This window comes from Myxine glutinosa, chromosome 11 (assembly GCF_964187855.1).
Source record: "Myxine glutinosa chromosome 11, kmMyxGlut1.1, whole genome shotgun sequence".
Classification (NCBI taxonomy): domain Eukaryota; kingdom Metazoa; phylum Chordata; class Myxini; order Myxiniformes; family Myxinidae; genus Myxine; species Myxine glutinosa.
This window is the reverse complement of record NC_136271.1, coordinates 134,571,700-134,580,070: the sequence shown is the minus strand read 5'-3', so window position 1 is coordinate 134,580,070 and position 8,371 is coordinate 134,571,700. Positions and strand designations below refer to the sequence as shown.

General features: G+C 47.4%; 1 protein-coding gene across 1 annotated transcript in view; it reads left to right on the top strand.

Annotated features, from left to right (window-relative positions):
• Nucleotides 1-229: 229 nt before the first annotated feature.
• The window catches only part of LOC137436142 (uncharacterized), a 63,617-nt gene continuing 55,475 nt past the window's right edge, over nucleotides 230-8,371 (top strand). Inside the window, exon 1 of the mRNA XM_078786318.1 lies at nucleotides 230-282. The gene's annotated coding sequence lies outside the window, so the exon portion shown is untranslated. The remainder of the gene's footprint in view (nucleotides 283-8,371) is intronic.

Genomic DNA, 8,371 nt, shown 5'->3' with positions numbered 1-8,371 from the left:
GAACCAATATTGTGGGTTGATATAACCATTTCTATTGGCGTAAGTATGTAGTGTGAAGGAAATTTGTAAAACATGAGGTAATGTAACTTTACCACAAAAGGGTAAAGTTACAATATCATATAGCATTGTGTTAGAGAGTCATGTGATGTCTTTATCCTTAAGACAACAATGCAAAGAATGAATAACACCAGAATTCTGGGATGTACAACCTGTGTTTGTTCTTTCCACAGATCGATCTGGATTGCCTGATCCTGTTCAATTTCACCTGTTGTTCCTCCACAGGTATGTACTGTGATTATATATATATATGACAATGCCAGAATTGTATGAGTTTAATGATTATGAGCTAGCAACCTGTACAGTGTATTCAGAAAGTATTCAGACCCCTTCACTTTTTTCACATTTGTTATGTTGCAGCCTCATGCTGAAATCGTTTAAATTCATTTTTTCCCTCATCAATCTACACTCAATACCCCATAATGACAAAGAGAAAACAGGATTTTAGAAAGTTTTGCAAATTTATTAAGAAAAAAAACTGAAATATCACATTTACGTAAGTATTCAGACCCTTTGCTATGACACTTGAAATTTAGCTCAGGTGCCTCCCATTTCTCTTGATCATCTTTGAGATGTTTCTACACCTTAATTGGAGTCCACCTGTGGTAAATTCAATTGATTTGACATGATTTGGAAAGGCACACACCTGTCTATATAAGGTCTCACAGCTGACAATGCAGATCAGAGCAAAAACCAAGTCATGAGGTCGAAGGAACTGCCTGCAGAGCTCAGAGACGGGATTGTGTCGAGGCACAGATCTGGGGAAGCCTACAAAAAAAATTCTGCTGCATCGAAGGTTCCCAAGAGCACAGTGGCCTCCATAATTCTTAAATGGAAGAAGTTTGGAACAACCAGGACTCTTCCTAGAGCTGGACGCCTGGCCAAACTGAGCAATCGGGGAAGAAGGGCCTTGGTAAGAGAGGTGACCACTGACCAAGAACCCGATGGTCACTCTGGCTGAGCACCAGAGATCCTGTGTGGAGATGGGAGAAACTTCCAGAAGGACAACCATCACTGCAACACTCCACCGATTTGGGCTTTATGGCAGAGTGGCCAGATGGAAGCCTCTCCTCAGTGAAAGACACATGAAACAACCAGGACTATGAGGTTTTTTTTTTTGTTTGTTTTTGTTTTTTTTTGTATACAAGATCGAGGCTCGTGAAAGAGCTAAAATGTAATGTAATGATAATGTAATAATGTAATGACTGTGAGAAAAAATGAATTTAAACGATTTCAGCATCAGGCTGCAACATAACAAAATGTGAAAAAAGTGGTGGGGTCTGAATACTTTCTGAAGCATTATGTTGGTGATTTTAATTCTTATAACCCTGTAATTGTTTCTATCGCCTCACGTTTGTTTTCTGCACGTGATATGTCTATCAAAATATTAACGACTCCTTGTTCGAAGTAGTGAAGTACGTGATTTAAAAAAAGAAAAAAAAGAAAAAAAAAGTGAAGTGCTCGGTGGGTCCACGTGCTACGCCCCTATTCTCCCTATTCCAAATTTCCCCCTTAAATCTCAAAAATCTATAAAAGCTAACATCTTCCCACCCATTAACTCCCTATGGGGCCTACACTATCACCAACAAAGTTTGTTTGGATCATTCAAGGCATGACAGACCGCCCTCCCCACCTCCCCACCTCCCCCCCCCCCCCCCCCAACTCTCACTCCCTTGTTCAAAATCACCCTAAAATTGTGAAAGCCAACTACTTAATCTTTTTTTTTTTTTTTTTTTTTTTTTTTTTTTAAATACCAGAACCCCCAACCCAAATGATGCCCACGTAACCATTATACAAGTTGTTTGGTAGCCCTGTGGCCCATAGGGGTAACATGAGTAGCTGGACTCCAATATAGACCCTTCCTCCACACTTCCTCCACTTAAAATTACTCTTCCCCTATTGTATTCCCCATTGTCACCCATTAAGTGTACTAAATTTGGTTGCAATCACTTAAACAATGACAAAGATCTTCCCTCTCCGTCCAACCATTCCCCCATGACACTCCCCATGTGGGTCCCCATTATCTCTGCCAAGTTTGGTGGTCCTACAATGTTTCTTTCATAAGATGCACAAGATAATGTATAATATATTGTTGCGAATATGGAATTTGGCCTCCATATCCGCTTGTAAATATTCCCCTATTTCTCCAATACTCCCCAACTTTCCCCAATCCCCCATTCCCTAGTCCCATTGCATGTAAATAACACTCAGTAGAGCCGACCTTCCCCTTATTCCCCCATTAAATGTCGTGCCCAGGTCCACCGCACCACACGTAGACAACTTTCGGACATCTTGCTAGTTATTCTTAATCTATGTCAGTTAAGGACTCGTTTCCATTAATTATGACTCTTCGTTGCACCAGAATGTGATTATATGGCATCAGTAGTGAGTTTAGGACCTTTCCCATACCTCCTTCCATCTTCCATACCTCCTTCCATCTTCTTCCACAACTATAACTACAACAACAGAGGAGATGGGGGCGGCGCGGCGGCGCGGGGGGAGGATGCGTCCTCACACCGGCTCGGCGCTCCACGGGGTTACCAGAGGGGCTGGCTGTCAGCTCCTCGTCAAGGGCGGAGCCTGGTAACCCCCCCGCACCCAATCAGAAGGGCGGACCGATTCCATCTGGGGCGGAGCTAACGAGCCGAGGGCGTGTCACTCCCCGCCGGATATACGCGGCCCCGCGCCGGATGTGACGTGAGATGCGCCCCCAGCTGGAGAAAGAGGTACCTGCGAGCGCTGAGTCAGATGCGCCCCGCCTGAGAAAGAACGTTGCCTGCGATCGCTGAGAGAGAAAGACCCGCCTGAGAAAGAACGTCCCCTCCGAGCGCTGTGACCTCCCCGCATCTTTGGACCGGACCGAACCGTGTGGATTCTGCCCCGAGCCCAGGCGCACCTGGAGCCATCGCTATCTGCCTTTCCCAGCCATCAATCCCCGTGTGAGTCAGCCGTTGTCCCGTTTACCTGTCGTCTGTCCGGGGTTAATATAAGAGTGTGTCTAAGTGCCCGTCTTCCTGTGATATACCTCTAGCCCCTGTAATCTAACCTTTTCCGTACGAATATAATTGAGAATCGAAACATTGGTGTCTGTCATTATAATTCAGCCGTGTGTCTTATTTTTCCTTATTGAGCCAGCGTGGCGCGGCTTCGTCAACGTTCGAGTACAATCGGGTAATTTGTGCGGACACGACGGCCATTCCGCTCGGCCCACCTTAACATCAAAGTCGTGTCTGTAACAATATAACGGACAGATAGACCGACAAACATAAAAAGGGAGTGTGACAATAAGGAATAAGGAAAGCTTTACGTTTGTAAGCTTTGCCTTATGCGAGACTGGTTAACGTATGCGCCAATGCACGTGGACCAATAGGCCGAAGTTTTGCAAAATTGCTGTGTTGTGAATGCAACGTTGAGTCGGGCCTGGTAATTCTCGTGCCCAACTATGTTGGTGATTTAAACTATCTCGTGTATGCCCAACTATCTCGTGCCCAACTCGTGCCCAACTATGTTGGTGTTGGCCCCATGTTAATTAAATGGTATGTGAGAAACTCAATCCTTTGTCGTTATTTCCTCTCCAGGAAGAATTCAATCATCAAATAACTGACAATTTAAAACAAATATTTGCGTGTTAGTCCGCCCACGCAGCCACGAGAGACCCGGTTATGTAATCATATGAGTGTTGTTGTTGATACCTCCATAATTCGGGTTGCAGAAGGTGGAACAGAGTCCTCCCAGGACTTGAAGTATCCACCTTCGTTTCAGTAAATGATCGTGATTCATGGACCAAGCTGTGACGTTTTCTTGCTCTCAAAGGTTTGTTTGGAGGGATCTTTTCAGGATCAGCCACAAGCCCCCGACAGCCTCGAGCTGCAGTTTTTCTGTGGTAATGTTCCCAGAGATCGTTTTAAAGACCTCTGCAAGCTTCTTCTTTATCATTCCCATTTCTCCAATTATCACTGATACAATTTCAGCATTATTCAGCTTCCAAGATCTTTTCACTTCATTCTTGAGATCCTGGTATTTGGTCATTTTCTTGATTTCTGCATTGTTTAGACCAAAATCACTAGGTACTGAACCCGAAATTAGCAATGCTTTATTTTCCTCTTTATCTGAGCACTATGTCCGGTCGCAGTGCTTTGCTTTCTATGTTCACGCTGGATGGAATCAAGGCGTATTTCAGCATTATGTACTTGTTTTCAATTATCGCCTTTGACATTTCCATGAGTTTTCTGGAACTGGGATTTTGATTAATTTTTTTTTGTTGCAGATGTGCCAATGGATTACTCTACATACCTTGGTGTGCTGCTGTTCTTACATGAATTTGTTTTTTTACATCCCCATAAGAGGTGGCTCGTGCTTTGTTTCAACATTGCAGAACCTACATTTGTCCGATTGACTGAGTCCTGCCATCGTTTTAAGTCCATTGGTGTAATGCTCTTGGTCCTGGGCATTTATGATTATGTTCTCTGTCCCATTGAGCTGACCTCTTCTTAGCCATTCCAGTGATCCTTCTTTGTTTATCCCCAATCTGTCCAAATCTGTTTTATATATATATATATATATGTCCCTCTCCCTGCTCTTTTCTCTTTTGTCTTTCTCCCAGTTGTCACTATATATATATATATATATATATATATATATATATATATATATATATATATATATATATATATATATATATATATATATATATATATAAGATAGATAGATTAATTATACGCTCAGTAGCATTGGCAGCAGGCAGATACAAGTGGCAGCATGATCTGGTGGTGGTAGTGCAGATGGTGCAGCAAGCGATGCTGAGATCGAGAGAGAGAAGAGTGGAGAAGGAGACAGATGGGGAGAGGTGTTTGTCAGAGGTGGAAAGCAAGAGAGCTGTCAGATGCTTGTGATTGGCAGGTGGTGGCAGACTGAAAGCCACAATTGGTATTCCCAGAGGAGATCTGTGTGACAAGGTTGCGGCCTGACATTGTCATATGGTCAGGTGCAATAAGACAGGTCATCTTAGGGGAATTGTCTGTACCTTGGGGCGAGAACATGGAGGAGATGGAAGAGTAAAGCACATTGAGCTGGAGGCAGAGTGTCTGGAGAAGGGTTGGCAAGTTTCTTGTCAGCCATTTGCGGTGGGGTGTCGAGGGTATATTGGCAATTCCTTTCCTGCATTTCTTGCTTGGCTGCATTTCTTAACAACTCCATATTAATGCCCATGATTTTGGAATGAGATGTTCGACGAGCACATACGGGTGTGATGTTTGGGTGTCCACATACTTTTGGCCATGTAGTGTATATATCGGATTTCCACTCTCCCCTCCTCACTCTCCCCCCCACCCTTCCTCGCCCTCCACTCTGCCTCCTCTCTGCCTCGCCCTTCGCTCCACCACTCCTACTCCCTCTTCTTCCTCCCCCTCCCCCCATCCTCCCCCTGGTATTCCTCCCCTCCCCTCTTTCCAGTGCTCCCACTACTCCCATCCTCGCTGCACCCCTCACTCCAGGAGTGCACAGTGTAAAAACTGGTGGTGAGGCTTTGCGCTCTCTCCCTCCCATCTCGCTCTCCCCTCTCGTGCTCTCTCCCTCACATCTCTACCCCACAAAGGACAATATATATATATATATATATATATATACGAGTGTGGTCACCCGTGGGAATCCCACGGGCATGGACGTGTGTGACATTTGGACATCTTGATTTAGATGCTGCACATTAAATTTTACAAAATGGTTAAAATGGTGAAATGAACACAATTTATTTATTTCACATAATATGTGACCCCTCACTCCTCTCCACCCTCACGCCTCTCCAATGCCACTCCTCCTCACACTCCTCTCCAATACCTCCTCACACTCTTCTACAATACCTCCTCACACTCCTCTCCAATACCTCCTCACACTCCTCTCCAATACCTCCTCACATTCCTCTCCAATACCTCCTCACATTCATCTCCAATACCTCCGCACACTCCTCTCCAATATCTCCTCACTCCTCTCCAATACCTCCTCACACTCCTCTCCAACTCCTCACACTCATCTCCAACCCCTCACGCTCCTCGCCAACCCCTCACACTCCTCGCCAACTCCTCGCCAACCCCTCACACTCCTCTCCAACCCATCACACTCCTCTCCAACCCCTCACACTCCTCTCCAACCCCTCGCACTCCTCTCCAACCCCTCGCTCCCCTCTCCAACCCCTCGCACTCCTCGCCAACACCTCCCACTCCTCGCCAACCCCTCACACTCCTCGCCAACCCCTCACACTCCTCGCCAACCCCTCACACTCCTCTCCAACCCCTCACACTCCTCTCCAACCCCTCACACTCCTCTCCAACCCCTCACACTCCTCTCCAACCCTTCACACTCCTCTCCAACCCCTCACACTCGTCTCCAACCCCTCACACTCGTCTCCAACCCCTCACACTCCTCTCCAACCCCTCACACTCCTCTCCAACCATTCACACTCCTCTCCAACCATTCACACTCCTCTCCAACCATTCACACTCCTCTCCAACCATTCACACTCCTCTCCAACCATTCACACTCCTCTCCAACCATTCACACTCCTCTCCAACCATTCACACTCCTCTCCAACCATTCACACTCCTCTCCAACCATTCACACTCCTCTCCAACCATTCACACTCCTCTCCAACCATTCACACTCCTCTCCAACCATTCACACTCCTCTCCAACCATTCACACTCCTCTCCAACCATTCACACTCCTCTCCAACCATTCACACTCCTCTCTAACCATTCGCACTCCTCTCCAACCATTCGCACTCCTCTCCAATCCCTCACACTCCTCTCCAATCCCTCACACTCCTCTCCAATCCCTCACACTCCTCTCCAATCCCTCACACTCCTCTCCAATCCCTCACACTCCTCTCCAATCCCTCACACTCCTCTCCAATCCCTCACACTCCTCTCCAATCCCTCACACTCCTCTCCAATCCCTCACACTCCTCTCCAATCCCTCACACTCCTCTCCAATCCCTCACACTCCTCTCCAATCCCTCACACTCCTCTCCAATCCCTCACACTCCTCTCAAATCCCTAACACTCCTCCAATTCCTCATACTCCCCTCAAATTGCTCCTCACTTGCCTCTCCAATTACGCCTCACTCTCCTCTCCAATCGCTCCTCACTTGCCTCTCCATCGCTCCTCACTTGCCTCTCCATCACTCCTCACTTGCCTCCATCACTCCTCACTTGCCTCTCCATCACTCCTCACTCTCCAACCCTTGCTTCTCTCCAACACCTCCTCACACTCATCTCAAATCCCTCACACTCCGCTCCAATCCAATCCCTCACACTCTGCTCCAATCCAATCCCTCACACTGCGCTCCAATCCAATCCCTCGCACTCCTCTCGAATCCCTCGCACTCCTCTCGAATCCCTCGCACTCTTCTCCAATCCCTCACACTCCTCTCCAATCCCTCACACTCCTCTCCAATCCCTCACACACCTCTCCAATCCCTCACACTCCTCTCCAATCCCTCACACTCCTCTCCAATCCCTCACTCCTCTCCAATCCCTCACACTCCTCTCCAATCCCTCACACTCCTCTCCAATCCCTCACACTCCTCTCCAATCCCTCACACTCCTCTCCAATCCCTCACACTCCTCTCCAATCCCTCACACTCCTCTCCAATCCCTCACACTCCTCTCCAATCCCTCACACTCCTCTCCAATCCCTCACACTCCTCTCAAATCCCTCACACTCCTCTCAAATCCCTAACACTCCTCCAATTCCTCATACTCCCCTCAAATTGCTCCTCACTTGCCTCTCCAATTACGCCTCACTCTCCTCTCCAATCGCTCCTCACTTGCCTCTCCATCGCTCCTCACTTGCCTCTCCATCGCTCCTCACTTGCCTCTCCATCACTCCTCACTTGCCTCTCCATCACTCCTCACTTGCCTCCATCACTCCTCACTTGCCTCTCCATCACTCCTCACTCTCCAACCCTTGCTTCTCTCCAACACCTCCTCACACTCATCTCAAATCCCTCACACTCCGCTCCAATCCAATCCCTCACACTCTGCTCCAATCCAATCCCTCACACTGCGCTCCAATCCAATCCCTCGCACTCCTCTCCAATCCCTCACACTCCTCTCCAATCCCTCACACTCCTCTCCAATCCCTCGCACTCCTCTCCAATCCCTCGCACTCCTCTCAAATCCCTCGCACGCCTCTCCAATACCTCCTCGCACTCCTCTCCAATAACTCCTCGCACTCCTCTCCAATGCCTCCTCGCACTCCTCTCCAACCCCTCACACTCCTCGCCAACCCCTATTGCCAAACGTATTTAAAGTGTATGCGCA